Raw genomic sequence first — 18,644 nt, forward strand, 5'->3', positions numbered from 1 at the left:
TTATGCATGATAGAATCTTTACATTGGTCTAACTGGTAACACTTTGTGTTCACATTGGTGTTTCGAGGCCAAATCTAAGCAATGCCCACTTGTTTTCAATTAAATTCACTTTATTGTAATCTAAACACTTTCATGATCATTGTACTGGTCCACTCTTAATTTTCCTTTAGAAACCACCAATTAAGAGAAAATAAACCTGTAGGGAAAATATCATATAGGTTGGAGTGTTGACCAAATCGGAGTTAATATGTTGGCAATAAAAATTTGGGTTAAATATGTTTTTGGTCCCTATAAATATGTCAACTTTTCGTTTTAGTCCCTCTAAAATTTTCCTTCAACTTTTAGTCCCTATAAAATTTTCAATCTTCACTTTTGGTCCCTCTTTTAAAGTAAACTCATATGTAGAATTCATATTATTTAATAAAATTTTCCAGAAAAATTCAAAATTTTATAAGAATCACTCCAAAAAAAATTCAGAATTTTTTAACAAAACATGAATTTAATATGAATTTTTATATGTTTTAAGGTTAAAAATTCATATTTAATTTGTGTTTTGTTAAAAAATTCTAATTTTTTTTAGGAAATTTTTTTAGAATATTTTATACATTTCTGCACAATTTCATTAAAAAATACAAAAATTAAATTAAAAATAAAGACCAAAAGTAGTGATTGAAAATTTTATAAGGACTAAAAGTTGAAGGAAAATTTTAGAGGGACTAAAACGAAAAGTTGACATATTTATAGGGACCAAAAACATATTTAACCCTAAAAATTTATGTGCAACCCTGTAGTCAAATATGTACCTTCCTTTCTTTTTATTTATTGCTACCTTTGACTAGAATAATTTCATTAATAGTGAGTTTATTTCCTTCAGTCCCAACTTAATTCTCCTAGAGTTGGTAACGTTTCTTATCTTACTTTCAGCAGCCCTTAATATTTTGAACCACACGTAACAAACATCCAAAACAAAACAATCTGAGAGAAAAGGGTGAGCGTAACCCTCTAGCAACAAAAACATAAAAATCCTCTTTTACATCCTGTTATCGTTCTTCTCCTTGTTTATTCTACCACTTCATCTTAGTGTGAGGTCTTAAGAATCCCAAGACTAGCTCGTGCATTTCGGTGCAGAAGCAACTTTAGGGACGTATTGTGTCACAGGAAAATCACCCAAAGGTAAAGGGCTTTTTCCCCATACGTTCTTACTAAGTGCTAGGACCTTGTTACGAAATAGTCACTACACCATTTGTTGTCTCTGGCAACACTTTTTTAGAGGACGTGTAAAAATTGTCCTCTAAAAGTGTTAACTATGATTAATTTTTTTGAAATTTTAACTAGAAATTCCTTTTTCAATTAAACAATTATCGCTTGTCTATGCTTTAAAATGCAAGAAGGATTAGATGTTGGTTCGCGTAGGAATACTGGTCAAAGTTCTGCTGAAGGATTAGATTTACCTTTTCAAGCTAGATCAAGTGCTAAGTTGAAAAAGATGGTACTGCATCAAATTAAGCAAGAAAAAATTGAAAAGTTGCATGAGAAGCTGCAGGGAAACAATATAGAAATGCCTCATGAGATTGTAGAAGTTGTAGACGGTAAATCATTTTCTTGTCTCATGATTATGATTTTATGCATATATTTTGTTTTGCTTGTTAATATATATGCAAAAAGTTGTTAGTAGTGACATCACTTGAAATGTAGTCAAGTGCCTGAAATTGTTAACTTGCGTGTGTAGAGTCTGAATTAGTGTTGTGTGAACTTATGATTATGTTGGTTGGCTGAATTGTTTAAGTGTGTCCAAGGTTGGATTTTGATTGTGTTGCAAAATTTTATGCATAAATTTTGTTTCTGCATTTTGTGGTGTTTGTGCGAACTTGTGATTTATTTTTCTGCATTTTGTGTTTGTTTCTGTGTTGCATAACATGGCACAAGTTACGGAAACTTAAATATGGGCCTGTAATGATAGAATAAGGAAGGGAAATGTGTAAAACAAATTTCCTATTTGCGGTTATGTTGTGTGTGTTTTACTTGTTGTTTTGGTTTTTATTTGTGTGAGGTATAACACTTGTTGATGATGTCCTGATTGTCCTCTGAACCAACAATATCTATGGTTGATGTATTTTGTTGTTCTTATGCAGCAAGGTATCAATGAAGATGTTGAAAAGGATGAGATAGATGAGGAATTGCAAGAGGAAGACGTAGATGATGAAATTCTCGAGGGCAACATAGGTGATGAATTTCAAGAGGATGATATAGATGATAAGAGGACGGCCTAGATGATGAAATTCAAGAGGATGACATCGATGATGAATTTGAAGTGGACGATTTGGATGATGAATTTCAAGATAAATTTGAATGAGTTGGATGGTGTTTTATTTAGATTGTAGTTAAACAATTAAACTTGACCGAACTATGGTTTTGTTATTTTGCTAGGCTCATACTTCGAAGCATTAAACTTAATAAGTAATGTTCGACATTTTGATTACTCTTATGTGTTGAATTAATGTTTGAACTATTTTATTATATTACATCTTTTGTAGATGTATTTCTAAATTCGATCTTGTTTTGAGTTATAATTGACAATTTTAATATTGCCTTTAAGCTATAGTTACATTTCAAAAATAATTGGAAAATTGTAATATTTTACGAGAACACTCTAAAAATGTTGCATGTAAGCTATGGGGACGTTTTTATGTCTTCTAAATGATTCACATATAAGGCAACAATTATTAATTGTCGCATCCTATGGCAACATTTAAAAACGTCCCCTTAGATTCCCCGAAAAATTGTCCCTTATTCCTAGGGTTTAGGGGACGTTTCAGAAAAGTGTGCCCAAAGATCATGAAAAAACGTCCCCTATACTTTTAGGCAACGTTTTTCATAGTTCTGGCAAAAATTTTCAATTGTTGTTATAAAGGATAAATGGTGTAGTGAGTGGTAGAAATTCTTTTCGTTTGAAAGAAGATAAAAATAATAATATTAATTGAAAAATATATATATATTTATTAAAGTTTGGAATTTATTTGTGAAATTTATATATGAGAATGTGGTATCGATTTTTATTATGTTTTATTTGTTTTGTGATCTTTGAGAATAAAGAGATGTAATTTGTTTATGATTTAGTTGTGTGGTTGCCTTAGTGGCTGGGTTCTATTTTTCTTTTGCCTAAGTGGCTAGATTATATATTTTTGAAAATTAATCATCATGGCATGGCATATGCAGCCTTTGTGGCTTGTTTCATTATCATGACATTTGTTTAGCCTTTGTGGCTCGTTTTTAGCCTTTGTGGCTTGTTTAGCCTTTGTGGCTCGTTAGCCTTTGTGGCTTGTTTAGCCTTTGTGGCTTGTTTATATCTGGATCATGTAGTGATTAAGAGCATGCATCTTATGCATAGTTGCATTTGGGTTTTTTTTTTTTATTTCCTTTTGATCGAGAAGTTTTAATGCTATCTACTTTGTGACATTGTTCTTGTGGTTTGAGTATGAACCAATTTGGATAAGGAAATTGACCCTTACATTAATATAAAGTTGTAGGTACCAAAGATGAAATATGAAGCTTGATGTCTGATGAAACGCTTACGGGGCAAATTGGGTTTTTCAATGAAAAAGAATACTAGTTTTCATTAATTTGTAATTTTAACTTTTAAAATATTTTTGAACTCTATTATTAAGGAGTAATTTTCTATTTATTTATTTTTAATAGTTTATCTTTCTATTAGTTTCATTCAAACAGTTTGTTTAAAAAAATATATAGTCTCATATTTTCTAAAGCAATGAATAATTTTAATTAATGTCTTGGATGAAAACATTGGGCGTTACAATATGGTATCAGAGCAATAATCATCGGACATAATTTTTTTTGGGTGGGACGATCTTATATGGCGCATGCTTGTGTGATGTATGTATATAGTTTATTTATGACTTAATTTGTAAATGGCTATATCTTTTATTAAAAAAAAAAGGGTCTGAAATAGGAGTAAAACTAATTTTTCAAAGAAAGGATTAATTTGGATTATTCAGCGGAAAAATAAATTAGTGATTTCTTAAGTTCGTAAACATGGTCAGGTGCTTAAGATCCTCAAAACCAGGAGGTTGCTTGACAAACACTTCTTATGATATTACTCCATTGAGAAATGCACTCTTTACATCCATCTGATATAATATTATGCCATGGATAGAAGTAACCTGATTGCTTCCAATATTGCAACTGGAGCAAATGTTTCAGTATAATCAATGCCTTCTTGTTGACTGTAACCTTGTTCAACAAGTCTTGCTTTGTTTCTGACTACTTCACCTTGTTCATTCAGCTTGTTTCTCGATACCAATTTTGTTCCAATAATGTTCTTATGCTGAGGTTTGGGTACCAGATCTCACACATCATTTCTTTGAAACTGATAAAGCTCTTCCTACATAGCTAGTATCCATCCATCATCTGAAAGTGCTTCATCAACTGTAGCAGGTTTAATCACTGACAACAGTCCTATCACAAACTCTTCTTGTCTAAAGTATGATCTTGTTTTTCTAGCACTCTCTTTGTTTCCAATGATTTGATCCTCAGGATGTGAAGACTTGTACTTGAATGTATTCTTGGATTGATTAGCTTGCTGAGAGCCATCTTGAGCTTCATCAGAAACAACTTCATCTTGTGCTTCAGGGGCTGGTTCAGTTTCTGGACTAACTTCAGATTCAGCTATCTGATCAGGTTCTGGAGTATCTTCAGGAACCTGTATATCTGCAAAACTTTCATCTTGCTCTGGAGTTTTACTTCCAGGCTCTTTGTCATCAAATTTAATGTGCATTGATTCTTCAAGACAAAGTGTTTTTGAATTATACACTCTGTATGCCTTTGACCTTTCAGAGTAACCTAAAAAGATTCCTCTTTGGGCCTTGGCATCAAATTTCTTTAGGTTGAGCTTGTTATTTAGAATGTAACAGGTACATCCAAATTGATGAAAGTAAGAGATATTGACTCTTCTTCCCTTAAAGAGTTCATATGTTGTTTTCTCCAAGATAGGTCTGATATAGATTCTATTTTGGACATAACATGTTGTATTCACTGCTTCTGCCCAGAAATGTTTAGCCAAATTGTTTTCTTGAATCATGGTTCTAGCCATTTCTTGTAAGTTCTATTCTTTCTCTCTACAACCTCATTTTGCTGTGGAGTTTTAGGAGAAGGGAATTCATGGACAATTCCAGGTTTTTCACAAAAATTTTCAAATGGCTCATTTTCAAACTCTCCACCATGATCACTTCTTACTTTTAAAATCTTCATTTCTTTTTCAGACTGTGTTTGAGTGCAGAAGTTGCTTAATACATCATAAGCATTATCCTCACTTTTCAGGAATTTTACCCAAGTCCATCTGCTGTAATCATCAACAATAACTAATCCATATTTACTTCCATATAAGGATGCAGTGCTAACTGATCCAAATAAATCAATATGAAATAAGTCTAAGGGTCTGGAGGTTGAGACAGTGTCTTTTGTTTTAAAATATGATTTCACAATCTTCCCTTTTTGGCATGCACCACAAAGTGCATCTGAATGATAGTCAATGTATGGTAGGCCTTTGACAAGTTGTAACTTACTAGGCTAAGAGATTAATCTCCAGTTAGCATGTCCCAACCTTCTGTGCCACATCCATTTCTTATCATTCACAGACAGATTACCTCCTTCTGATTAACTAGTTCAGAGAAGTTAATTTTATAGACATTCTCCATACTCTTTCCATTGAATACTATGGACTTGTTATCTTTGTTGATTACTGTGCAGTTGGTCTTTTCAAACATCACATCATAACCATTATCACAAAACTGACTGATACTCAAAAGGTTATGTTCAAGACCATCTACCAACCACACATTATTAATTGAGATAGAGGAGTTACCAATAGTTTCCGTACTAATGATCTTGCCAGACTGGTTGCCTCCAAACTTCACATTTCCTCCTTCTTTCATTGTGAGGGTGAGGAACATAGACTTCTCTCCTGTTATATGCCTTGAGCAACCGCTGTCTAGGTACCATGATTTTTTCTTTTCCTTTGCTCTTAGACATATCTCATTTTCATCTTCAGAGTCTGAGTCAGTATCTTCTTTTGAAGTCACAGTAGCCACTAACCCCATAGCTACATTTGCTTCATCTCCAGCTTCTTCCTTTTCAGACCCAGATTCACTGTCTAAATCTTCCCAGGTTGCCATTAAAATCTTCTTAATCTGCTTTCTGAATTTCTTAATATTCATGACTTATCCTTTGATTTCTCCTTTGATTTCTCCTTCTTAATCAGCTTTTGTTACCACCTCTCTTACTCAGACACTTCCTGTTCTTCCTTGCCAGATACTCAAGATTGTTGGAGAGCATAGCCATCTTCTCTGTAGGATCTTCATCAGAGTCTCCATCAGGTGACTCTTCTTCGGATTCAATAACTTTAAGAGCTTTTGATGACTTCCCTTTAGATGGTAGAGCAATAGATTTACTCTTCTTAGCAAGCTCATGTTCATTTAGACTTATCTCATGAACCTTGAGAGAGCTGACAAGATCTTCAACACTTAACGTGTTTAAATCTTTAGGTTCCTCGGTAGCATTAACCTTAGGTCTCCTTTTCCACCCCAGGGCTCTCCGTAAAATCAGCTCAGATATAATTGTTATTGCTAACCTCTAACCTAATGAATGAACTTGATTTTCATATGAAGTTAGATATGTATATATTATGTCATAGAGCCTTGACGTAGATCGTCAAGAACTAGAATGATAGAAGAAATCCCTAGCAGGCAAGCTTCTTAGTATATTGCTAACATGATCAGAAGCAACATAACTCTTCTTCAGTATTTGTAGTCCAGAGACTAGGGTTTGAAACCTTGAGTACATCTCCTCAATATTTTCATCATCCTTCATCTTGAACAACTCATACTGATGAATAAGCTTAATAGCTTTTGCTTCTCTGACTTTCTTGTTGCCTTCATAGTTTGCACAAAGAGAAGCAAACATTGCCTTAGCAGTGGATTTGTCACTCATCTTCATATACTCTGCTTTAGGTATAGCAGTTACAAGTGCTCCTCTGATAGTATGATGCTTCTTATAAAGTTTCTTCTGAGCAGGAGTATGTTTCTTTCTATCAACACCAGCTCATTCTTTATCAAGGACTAAGTCACCAACACCATCTTCAAGTATGTCCCAAAGTTCTTCATCTAAACCCATGACATAGCTGTAGAAGTTGGTTTTCCACCAAGAAAATTCTTCAGGATCTCCATTGAAATTAGGAACTTTTCCAGAGTTAGATTTCTTTTTGTCACCATAGTCATATGGAACAACATTGTTGTTCCCAGATTCCGAACTGGAGGAATCACCAGACATGTTTTTCTCAGATCTTTTTCTGTTACACTGTTAAGTGTTAAGACAACAGACCAAGGCTCTAGATACCAATAGAAGGAGAGAAAAACACAAGAAGGGGGGTTGAATTGTGTTAGCTTTTTCTTCGTTTTCTCCTAAGTTGAAAACACTGATCAGAAGAAGATAGAGTTCTACTTCTGCAAGAGATTTCCTATGCTCCTGAACACAATCAAGAGACTTCCTATGCTCAAACACAACTGCAAGAGACTTCTATTTAAACAGAATTACAAAGAAAAAATTTTGAGGTTGAACACTTGATATACAATCAATGGTGTTCACAATACAAATCAGATACATACTGTTAAGACTCTAGAATTTCTAAGATATGAAAGTTCTTAAGAAATTCTAAGTGAACTTTTGATTGTAGAACAATTTCAGCAGAGTTTTGACACTTGTAAATTGTTGTTGAGTGTAACGCCCTATTGCTATTAAAGCGATAAAACATGCGAATATAACGAATATTCAAGAAATAGACGCTATGTCTAACATAAACCAAAAACTCAACATGCATATATATAAAATATCTCAGCAGTCTCAGCAGAACAAAACATATAATTCCTCAAATACAAGCCATGGTCAAAAATACACCAACATATAAATCCTCCAAGTCCTAAACAAAGGGACAATAAAGTCAAATCAACAACAGACACAAGACACTAAAGCCTAATCAGAGTCTGTCCTAGACTCTAAGACACGACAGCAGAGAAAGCTCCTGCCATCCAAACATCCACTAAGCAAACTCATCGAGCAACTAATCCTGCACAGCGTCTACCCATCCATACAGACAGGTAGGCGGCAAAAACCACTGGGGATAAGCATTACATTAATCATAATCAATAAACAATAATTAACATGATTAATTCAATTCAATTCTCAAATAGAATACATGTTCAATTAACATTCATGGTTACATTCAAGCAACAACTCAAGTATCACAACTAGCATTTATCAACACATTCATCACTAACTACATCATTCACATGCCACATCAACATCATTATAATATGCAATGCGCCTAGACTCGACACGTATATGCATGTGGTACCAAATCTTCTCAAGGTCGTCACCCATGATGCAACAAAAACATCATATGTAAGAGAACACATCCTCTCTTATAATCCACCTATGTAAAATTACACCTCCTCTTTTACATTTCACATATGACTCGATATGATTATGATGCATGGACATACAACAATGACCCGATAATGCACAACTTCACCACAACAACGTCAATGTAAAAGTACACCTCCAATTACATTGACTATTTCAACAACATTGCATTATCAAGTATACATGTCCACACATTCAACAAATCACAATTTACACAAGAGTCATCATCACACACATCAATATCTCCTTACCAAATATCATAACGTTTCCACATACTTTCCAATAACCAAGTAAAATGGAACAACACATCATATCATGATAAACATCATATTCAATCGTCCACAATCGTCCACATATCATCCATTATTCACATAAAATCATTCATGAAAGAATTATAAGGTAATTGGATTTAAAGAACCATTTTCGACAAGTTCGTCTCTCATGTTCAACATAAAAATAATTGAGACGAATAATTCAAAAACCAACAAACAAGATCCAATCCCTCAACTAAGTATACCCCTAGGCCACATATAGGTGCAGTAGAGTATACAATTGCGTTTCACCGGTCGAATGTGACGAAATCATAAAAACTCAAAGTTCACCTCACTTTAAAGGAATTTCCATTTTCAAATCAAAACAAGCTAGGTCCACTACATTCACAGTTTGGACACCATTTAAACACTTTAAATGAACTCATAAAACAATAATTTGAAGTTAGGAAATGTAACACCCCGTTTTCCCAACGTAAAAATTTCATAATAAAAATCAGAGTAATTCAACTTAAACGGAATGTCACATTCTTTTTCAAAAAACATAAACTGAATAAATAAATATTTATCCTTCAAAATTACTCTTTTCCTCATAATCTTATTTATTTCTAAATTAAATATATATATCTCCCACTTATAATATTAATACACCAAATAGAAAATATACCTCTTCACTGAATAACAAATATATTTCTACACCAGATAACATATATATTTCTACACTAAATAACATATATATTTCTACACAAAATAACAAATATATTTCTACACCAAATAACATATATTTCTACACAAAATAACAAATATATCTCTACATAAAATAACACAAATATTTCTACACAAAATAACAAATATATCTCTACATCAAATAACAGATATATTTCTACACAAAATAACCCCACAACTTAATATTTATTTTATTTTCGAATCTTATTTTATTAAACAATAAAATAAGTCACAATGTCTCATAAATTTCTCTAAAATCATATAAATCACATAAATCTTATAAATCACACTAATCATATAAATATATTCTAAAACTCATTTAAAATAATTAAATAATCGAAACGGGAGTTACAACTCTACCCCCTTAAAAGAATTTCGTCCTCGAAATTCAAAGAACAAGAGGAAAATGAATTTAGTTATTACTTAAATATCTTAAACAAAATAGTAACTTCAAACATTACACAAAAATCACATTAATGTTAGTCAGTCAAACATGATCACATAATAAAACATAACCATTAAATAGAAAGCACAATGACAGTATTCTACCGTCACACGACACAACGACTCATCTACTTGGCCGGACGGACCGACATGCTCTGATACCAATTGTAACACCCCGTTTTCCCAACGTAAAAATTTCATAATAAAAATCAGAGTAATTCAACTTAAACGAAATGTCACATTCTTTTTCTAAAAACATAAACTGAATAAATAAATATTTATCCTTCAAAATTACTCTTTTCCTCATAATCTTATTTATTTCTAAATTAAATATATATCTCTCCCACTTAATAATATTAATACACCAAATAACAAATATACCTCTTCACTGAATAACAAATATATTTCTACACTAAATAACATATATATTTCTACACAAAATAACAAATATATTTCTACACAAAATAACAAATATATCTCTACATCAAATAACAAAAATATTTCTTCACAAAATAACAAATATATCTCTACATCAAATAACAAATATATTTCTACACAAAATAACCCCACAACTTAATATTTATTTTATTTTCGAATCTTATTTTATTAAGCAATAAAATAAGTCACAGTGTCTCATAAATTTCTCTAAAATCATATAAATCTTATAAATCTTATAAATCACACTAATCATGTAAATATATATTCTAAAACTCATTTAAAATAATTAAATAATCGAAACGGGCGTTACAGGAAACAATCCACAAGGTTTGGGTCGACTTAGGAATAGTTATGCGGAAGTTTCGTAAAATTCACTAAGAGTATTTTCCTCATAACTTAAAAACCAAAAATCATTTCCATGCCGAACCAACGCCTTTGGAAAGATAACAAGATTATCTAAAACTTCCATGTTTACACCAAAAATCAAATCAAAACAGAAACGAGGGAAAAAGAAGCAAGAACGCGAAACAGGGGGTGCTGCTCTGTGTAACTCGCCATTGCGAGTAACTTTACTCGCGAGGCGAGTAAGCTCTAGGGAGCCCCTGCTGCTCGCGTCCAACTCGCCTCGCGAGCACGGTGGCGAGTTGTGACAGTAAGCTCTCGGGAAAACCTCCACTTTCACCCCAAAACCCCAATTTTGACTTTCCAATGCCCAAATTTGATCCCAAGGCTTGTCTAAACATTTACAAACATAAAAAGACACTCAATTTGATATAAAATTTGACCCAAAACATGCTCCTAACAAATTCACCATTTTGACTCATTTTCATAAACCTCAAAAATAACAACACAAATCATCACAAACTCAAAGATTATGATTGCCCAAGGTTTCTAACATCAACAACAACACTCACAACATCAACAACAACAACCAATCATGAATTCATCACAATTCATCAACAACAACATCTCATATCAACAATTTTTGGGTAAAACATAAAGCATACATATATACATGATTTAAGCTTGCAATTTCATCATCAACAACTCAATTAGCATTCAATTTACATACCCAAACATTGCATCACAACATAAGCACGAATTTCACAATTAATGTCACAATTAATCAATTATTCAAATAAGCACTTATGTAAGAAATTAGGGTAAAAGCTACAACTAAGTGATTATGATCAAAGACTAACCCCCTTACCTTAATTCTCCACAAACTCAAGCTAAGGCTTCACTTTAGCTCCCAAAGTTTGGATCTCTAGCTCTCTCTCTAGCTCTTCTCCTTCAAACCCTTTCTCTTCTTTTGTCTCTATCTCTTCCCAAATGTGAAAATGTTGGTAAAACCCTATTCCTCTACTAGCACTAGCGTTTAAATAGGCTTTACTTAATTGGGCTCAACTCACAATCCTTAATGGGCCTAACCCATTTCTATTCTAACCCAAAATGTTACTACTCACTTAACGGTAAATTGTAATAACAACGGTCAACTACCGGTAACAAAATAATTACTACACTCTCTCTAGTAACTTAATAAAATACCCACTCTCACTAAGCACTAAAAGTAATCCTCATAAAAATTACAAAATTACCCCTACTCGTGAAATGACCAAAATATCCCTGGGTCAAAAATGACTAAAATACCCTTCTAACACCAAATTCTACGATTCCCGACCAAAAATACACGCAGAGGCAAATAATCACATAAGGGCACATATTAACATACATAAAAGAATTAAATAAATAATAAAATAAATATAGCGAAAAATCGGGCTGTTACATTGAGTCCTTGCCAATCTCTAAGTCTTCACTCCTTTATATAGAGATGTGAAAGAGACGTTGTGAATTGCCAGCACATCAAAATAGAGTCGTTTGAAGCTTTGATCAATCACCAATGATCTTTTGCCTGATATGGTTACTGTCCTCTAAAGGATCAATTTCAACTCGATTCCAATTGTGAAGGAACATCGTTGCAGGCAGAGCTGTTTTTCTTGTCTTGTAGTAGAGACAAAAACAGAGTAGTGGAGGTAGTGGTTGTACACTTCGTACAATTGTACTTTGTCAACGCTCTTCAAAGAACAAGCATCCAATGCATTCAAATCCTTTCAAAATAGACGTTGCTTCACTCTTCTAGTCTTCTGCAATGCTTAGACGAGATTAAATCCTTTGAACAGCCTTTGAAGCTTTAAGTCTTGAATCTCCTGATGAACTTCAGCTTCTGGTGATCTTCAGTTTCTAATGAGTTGCTTCTGATGTACTTGCTTCTGATGAACTTCAGGAGCACTAAACTTCAGGAGCACTTTTCTTCAGATGCTTCAAGCTTCCTTTTTATTAATTCCTTAGCTCTCTTTTGTTTTTTCAGAACCTATTTAAGATATCAAATTTTTGTCTATGGTTCTGTACACTTGAACAAATATTAGCATATCCAATTGACAATTTTTAATCCCTTGTTATCTTCAAAACTCTAAAAGGGTAATGTTAAACACATTTTGTTCCAACAATCTCCCCCTTTTTGATGATGACAAACATTAGTATTTAAAATGTACAATTGTTGTTAATCTAATTAACAAGTTGACTATAAGGGTTTGAGGTTTGTAAGCTCCCCCTGAGTCTAATAGTACTTTAAGGTGAGGTTTGTAAGCTCCCTCTGAGTTCTATCCATGTTAATTAAATTCATCATTAAAAAACGAAATAACACTCAGAATAATCTCACATTAATAGACTAAGAGATAAGAAGAAGATTCTATTAATTTAACTTGATTAGAATCAAATTAATGGGGCTCGGAGCCTATAAATACTATACATCTACTCCCCCTTTTGTCATCAACAAAAAGTATAAAAACTAAAGACAAAAAGAAAGAGATGAGAAAAACATAATGAGATATTCTATAAAACTGAAAAGTAAGCACATAAAGTTCAGAAGCATAAAAATTAGTCAGAAGCAAATAACATTGATCAGAAGTAGTTCAGAAGCATATAAGTTCAGATGCAGAAATAAAACAACATACATAAACACAGGCTACAGGTGTGCAACTAGGGTTGGGCTTCTTTCTGAAACATTTCCATCATCTGTTTCATCAACTTGTTTCTTTCTTCAACCTGTTGCTTCATATCTCTCTTGAAGTCTTCATTACTCTTGATCAATTTTTCTTCTCTAACTCTGGCTTCTTCCAATTTAGCTTCTGTGGATGACTTGTATTCAAGCAATAGCAATTTCTGTTCCAAGAGTTCTTTCTTCAGCTTCTTGTTTTCTCTTTCCAAATCAGCATTCCTTTGCATCAATTCCAGACTTGTAGAGGCACTACAAGAAAAACTGCATTTTGCGACCTTTAAAATGGCAGATTGCGACTGTTAGAAGGGTCGCAGATGTACAATTGCGACCCTTCCCCAACAGTCACGGACGTTGGGGTCGCAAGTGTCTTTTGCGACCCTTCATAGAACAGCCGCACCAACTGCCGCAAAAGGCACTGCGACAGTTGCTAAGGGTCGCAAATGAGGAGATTCAAATGGATTTCAAGGGGCTTGCGACAGTTGGGGAAGGGTCGCAGATGCATAAAATTTATTTATAAAAAAACGTTGCGACAGTTTGCAAGGGTCGCAGATGTTGAGTTAATTTAAAAAAAAAATCAGTTTTTTCCTGAATTTTTAATAGAACTATTTACTAATAAAAAATATATAAAACTAAAATAATTCATAATAAAAAATATGAACAAATTCATAAACTAAAATATGAATTTTACATTCATATAAAATACAAACAAGTGATACAATAAGGTTTCTTGAGTTCCTAACATGAAAATTTAATCAATTATGTAGATGATATTTGGCGAGGAAGTTGTTTTGATCAACTAGAGATGAATAGACTCCAAAGAATGCTATGCTCTGTTTGGTGATTCTATGTCTTCCGCCTAAAAATAAGTCAAAGATTATATAAGACACATCAATTAACAAAAATAAGCAATAATGTCACGCAAGTCATGATTCTAACTTATCGCGCAATTAAACTTATAATTACTTTCTGATATATTTGTCAAAAATAACCACTATGGAATAACCATTAGTATAGGAAAATGAACATAAAAACATCATCAACTTCAATTATAAACATCATCAACTTCAAGTATAAACATTAGCAGAAACATGTTTTGTGTATTGGATACTTGGTTTGGACTACTTGAGCTACTTGATACACATATATAATCTTTCTTCTAATCATGAATCGCAGAGTAACTTTCTATATGTCAACACCAACCACTAAAATGTTATCATATCAACAACTAAGTTAGTATGAAATCTAAACTAAATTATTATGATAAGATTACCACACTAGAACACAACAATCATAAGAAAAATCCAGAATTTCCATTGCAACATTCCATTGGCAGTTAGACACATAAACTCCATCAAAATACCTTACGAAAAAAATAAATAACATGGATTAAAATTTAGAACTAGTATCTCACCTTTTCAGAGACAAGTTTACTTGATGACAAGGAGTGCTATTAAATCAACCAAAGATAGCAAACTTCAATTAGGTAAAGATGCTGCAGAAAACAAAGACAAGGTGTTAATTGCTATTCTTTAAGGTTTCTAAATAAAAAAACAGTACTGAGTTCATTAAAAATATCATCATAGTAACATAAAATGAACTATAAATATAAATAAAATATGATAATACACCTCAAATTTCATAATAGCAAAGGGGAAATTTTATACTAAATGAACAAAAAACATCAAACATTCCTATAAATAAATGATCCTCTTGTTCATCATTCCAAGCTACCTGCACATAATCCAATCTTTCTACAATCACATAATCCTTTTGTTTACTATTTTCTTTAATTTCATCTTTAAACCTTTTCACCTCCACCTTTACTATTACAACTTATAGGTAGAACAGTCACAATCATAATTCTCATATAACAAAAACCATGGTTTGTAGAAATCATAAAAATCAATTTGATTTGATGCAAAATGATAAGACAGAAATCAAAAAGATAAAACGAGGCAATCTATAAGACGAGGAAAGCTAGTTATCAATATTAGATGAGAATAGTGAGAAAAGAATTAAAAGAGAAGCCGTTAGGATTTAGATTACCTTTGTAGAAAAGAACCTTATATCAATATTACCTCTACACTTTTTCAAGACTTCTTCCCACTACAGTCAAATCCCAAATAAAAGATAAATTATATACTGTAAGACAAAAGGAAATCATCAAACAAGGGTGTACCAATTATTGAATATGGCAATCCAAAGTCTTAAGCAAAAAATTCCAGCCACATATGACAATGACATTGAATGAATTCTAATATAGGTAAAGCAAACATATAATCTTGTAGTTTCATTATGACATGGCTACAAATTCACAAGAAATAAAATAAACTACAGCTACTGAACCAGCCAGCTATATCCAATTTCATTACTGTGCATCATAACCAGCCATATCTGTTGAGTCTTGTAGCATAGACCTTAGTCCAAGTGAGTCTATCAGAAAGAGTATAAAATATGGCCAGTTGCTAAATCAAATAATAATAACATATCAGATATCAATTCAAGACCAAGCTCAAACAACTCTGTAGCAACTAAAAAAATAATAGTGTGAACACAATGCACTGTGCTAGAAAGAACTCAAGTACCCACTTAACATAAGGCTTTTAGCAGTAAAAGGCTTAATAAACCATCCAAAAGCTTTGAAAATTATTATAAGACATAGCATCCAATTAAATTGATTCAAGAAAGCCTCTACGATCCAAAACATAAATAAAGTGAGGCATACAACAAATTATTCATGCCTACATAGACAAGCCTATGAATAAGACTTAATATCCTATTCTCATACAGAACTGATTCCATGAACAAGTTCTTTAGTCTGATGCAAAACTTGGATTTCTTTCATGTTTCAACCAATCAATTAAAACTCAAAATATATCATAGTTTTTCGTTTTACCACTAATCATAGAATGAACAACCAGACTATACCATACAATAGATAAAACTCGCACAAAATTTAGAAGCAGTGTGTTTACGGTATGTAGTTTGGAAGATCACAACTAGGTGTCATTATATTTTAGAACAAGTTTATAAATCCATCACAAAAAGCACCAAACAGAAGCAAACCAAATATATATCCTATCTCAAGAAAAATTTGTTTGTCACAGCATAAGGAATACTAATATATTTGAGAGAAATTTGTACCTATAACCAGCTTCAACACTTTGTTCTTTTTGCTACCTGAGATGAAAAATTACATTAGTATTGGATTAATAAGGTTCACAACTTTATATTATATTTTTATATTATATTAAATGATTAATTGAATTAAACAATCAGCTTTTGTACCTATTGCACCAAACAGCAGCTGGCCTAAAAGAACATCGCCTATCCTATAAAATTGATGCTTGGACATACATAAAGGAAAGGCCACCTGAGATAATTAAAAATCAACAACAACTGGTCCTTAAATCCATTTTGCGCATACCCCTGCCTCAAAATTAACTAAGGGCACAAAACTTAAAAACATGCACTAAAAATTGCAGCTATTTATCGCCCAAACCAAAACTGCACCTTCTGCATCTAATGACAAAAACACGCCCCACCCTTCTGCCTGGACCTACCAACAACTGCTCAAGCAAGAGCTAAAGCCAAAACAGTTGAAGAAACCGCCCCTTTGTTGGAGCAAAAATGTTGCTATTCCTCCAAAACCAACACAACAATTCCGCCAATCACACTATTTCCTCAATAGAGGATTGAATTGTGATAGCAAAGGAGAATCACAACACTTTGTGCATCACCAATCCATAGAAAATCATAAACTTAATCACCTCCCTCTCAACAACTTATGAACAGCAACTTCCATGATTTTCCCTTACTTTCACATGTTTTTCTTCCACCAACAATCTCAAATAAAACCATCTCATTATATATATACAAATCTTCCTATTTCAGAGGCTACTCAACATTATTGGAACTCATCAAAATTCAAGGGCTTACTAGTAAGATTTTTAAAACTACTACAAAATTATATATAGGAAACTAAATCCTAAACTTCCAAATCCTAAACTTCATAATCAGCATAGATAAAAGATACAATTATTACTTCAAGAACAACAAAACAGGATTACTGGGTCATCAAATTTCAACACTATAAAAATCCCATTTCAACATTTCACTCAAAATTTCAAAACAGGGTTACAGATTTTAACTAATGAAACAATGGATAACATTACCTTAAAAAATATTCACAACAACAACGTAAAACAAGAAGAAAAGATGAATAAGGTTTTGAGGGTTACCATAGAAAGAGAGAGTTGAGCACCGATTGAGTGAGTGAGTTGAGCACCGATTGATTGAGTTGACCATGATTCAGCATCGATTTAGCACCGATTCAGACAGATCCAGACATATCACCGATTGAGTGAGTGAGTTGAGCACCGATTGAGAGGTTAGGTTTTGGGAGTGAACGATTGAGAGTGAGAACATTCAGGGAACAAAGATTTTGGGGATGAAATTGAGAAAATTTTTGCAATTTGAGAGTGAGATGAAATATTTGGGTCTTAGGGTTTAGAGAAAATTTTGGGAAAGTGAGATGGAGTGGAAGGTGAAACTGAATATTGGAGTGAATGAAAATTTTGGCCAAGCCGAAATGGACAATTAACAACGCGGCTTCTAATTTAATAAAAAACCTGCGACTGTTGACCATAACTGTCGCAACAACTGTTGCAAATATGCACATTGAGGCAGTTATAAGGTAAGGGTCGCAATTGAAGTGTCGCAAAATGCTGATTTTCTTGTAGTGAGGCTGATTTGAAGTTGATCTTGTTCAACCAAGTTAAGTCCAATTCCTTAGGATGCACACCAGTAGGAATGAAATCAGTAGCATTCCTTTCTCTTAAGCATAGAGGATTTTGCACTCAAGTTCTTAGCACTTTTACTTCTTATAGATTACTATCAACCCCTTTTAGCCAATCTTGAAGCTTGTTTTGAGCAGACTCTTGAGCATCAAAACATGATCTTTGTAGTTCAGTCATGATAAAGTCTACTCTATCTTTCAATCTCTTCCATTGGTTCTCATAACTATCTTTGTAAATTAGATTATTCCTTGCTTGATTCAGATTGTTCAGCTCCTGAAATATATTCTCACACACATCTGCTAAAATAGTAGAATCTAGAAAACAATGTGGTTGGAGAAGGGACATTTATTTTGACAAGAGCACAAGGTTGAATGGCTAAAATTGAGGATGAAGGTTGGTTATTTATGGAGGTTGGAGTTT

At 32.9% G+C, this 18,644-nt stretch overlaps 2 long non-coding RNA genes across 4 annotated transcripts; one reads left to right on the forward strand and one right to left on the reverse strand.

The window, feature by feature from the left end:
* Window positions 1–848: 848 nt before the first annotated feature.
* LOC146937491 (uncharacterized) lies at window positions 849–2,595 on the forward strand. 3 transcript variants are annotated; one of them, XR_015030955.1, is made up of 3 exons: window positions 849–1,173; window positions 1,392–1,589; window positions 2,133–2,595. It is a non-coding gene; the product is annotated as an uncharacterized LOC146937491 (long non-coding RNA). The 3 variants fall into 3 exon arrangements; XR_015030956.1 differs by having other exon boundaries at window positions 901–1,173; window positions 1,389–1,589; XR_015030954.1 differs by having other exon boundaries at window positions 887–1,589.
* Window positions 2,596–14,063: 11,468 nt separating this feature from the next.
* LOC146937492 (uncharacterized) lies at window positions 14,064–18,093 on the reverse strand. Its single transcript, XR_015030957.1, has 6 exons — window positions 17,667–18,093; window positions 16,714–16,798; window positions 16,570–16,605; window positions 15,472–15,531; window positions 14,837–14,917; window positions 14,064–14,281 (listed from the first exon to the last, which is right to left on the reverse strand). It is a non-coding gene; the product is annotated as an uncharacterized LOC146937492 (long non-coding RNA).
* Window positions 18,094–18,644: the final 551 nt, after the last annotated feature.

Source organism: Medicago sativa, chromosome 3 (genome assembly GCF_051527215.1).
Source record: "Medicago sativa cultivar Bolivia chromosome 3, Bolivia_mono, whole genome shotgun sequence".
NCBI lineage: Eukaryota > Viridiplantae > Streptophyta > Magnoliopsida > Fabales > Fabaceae > Medicago > Medicago sativa.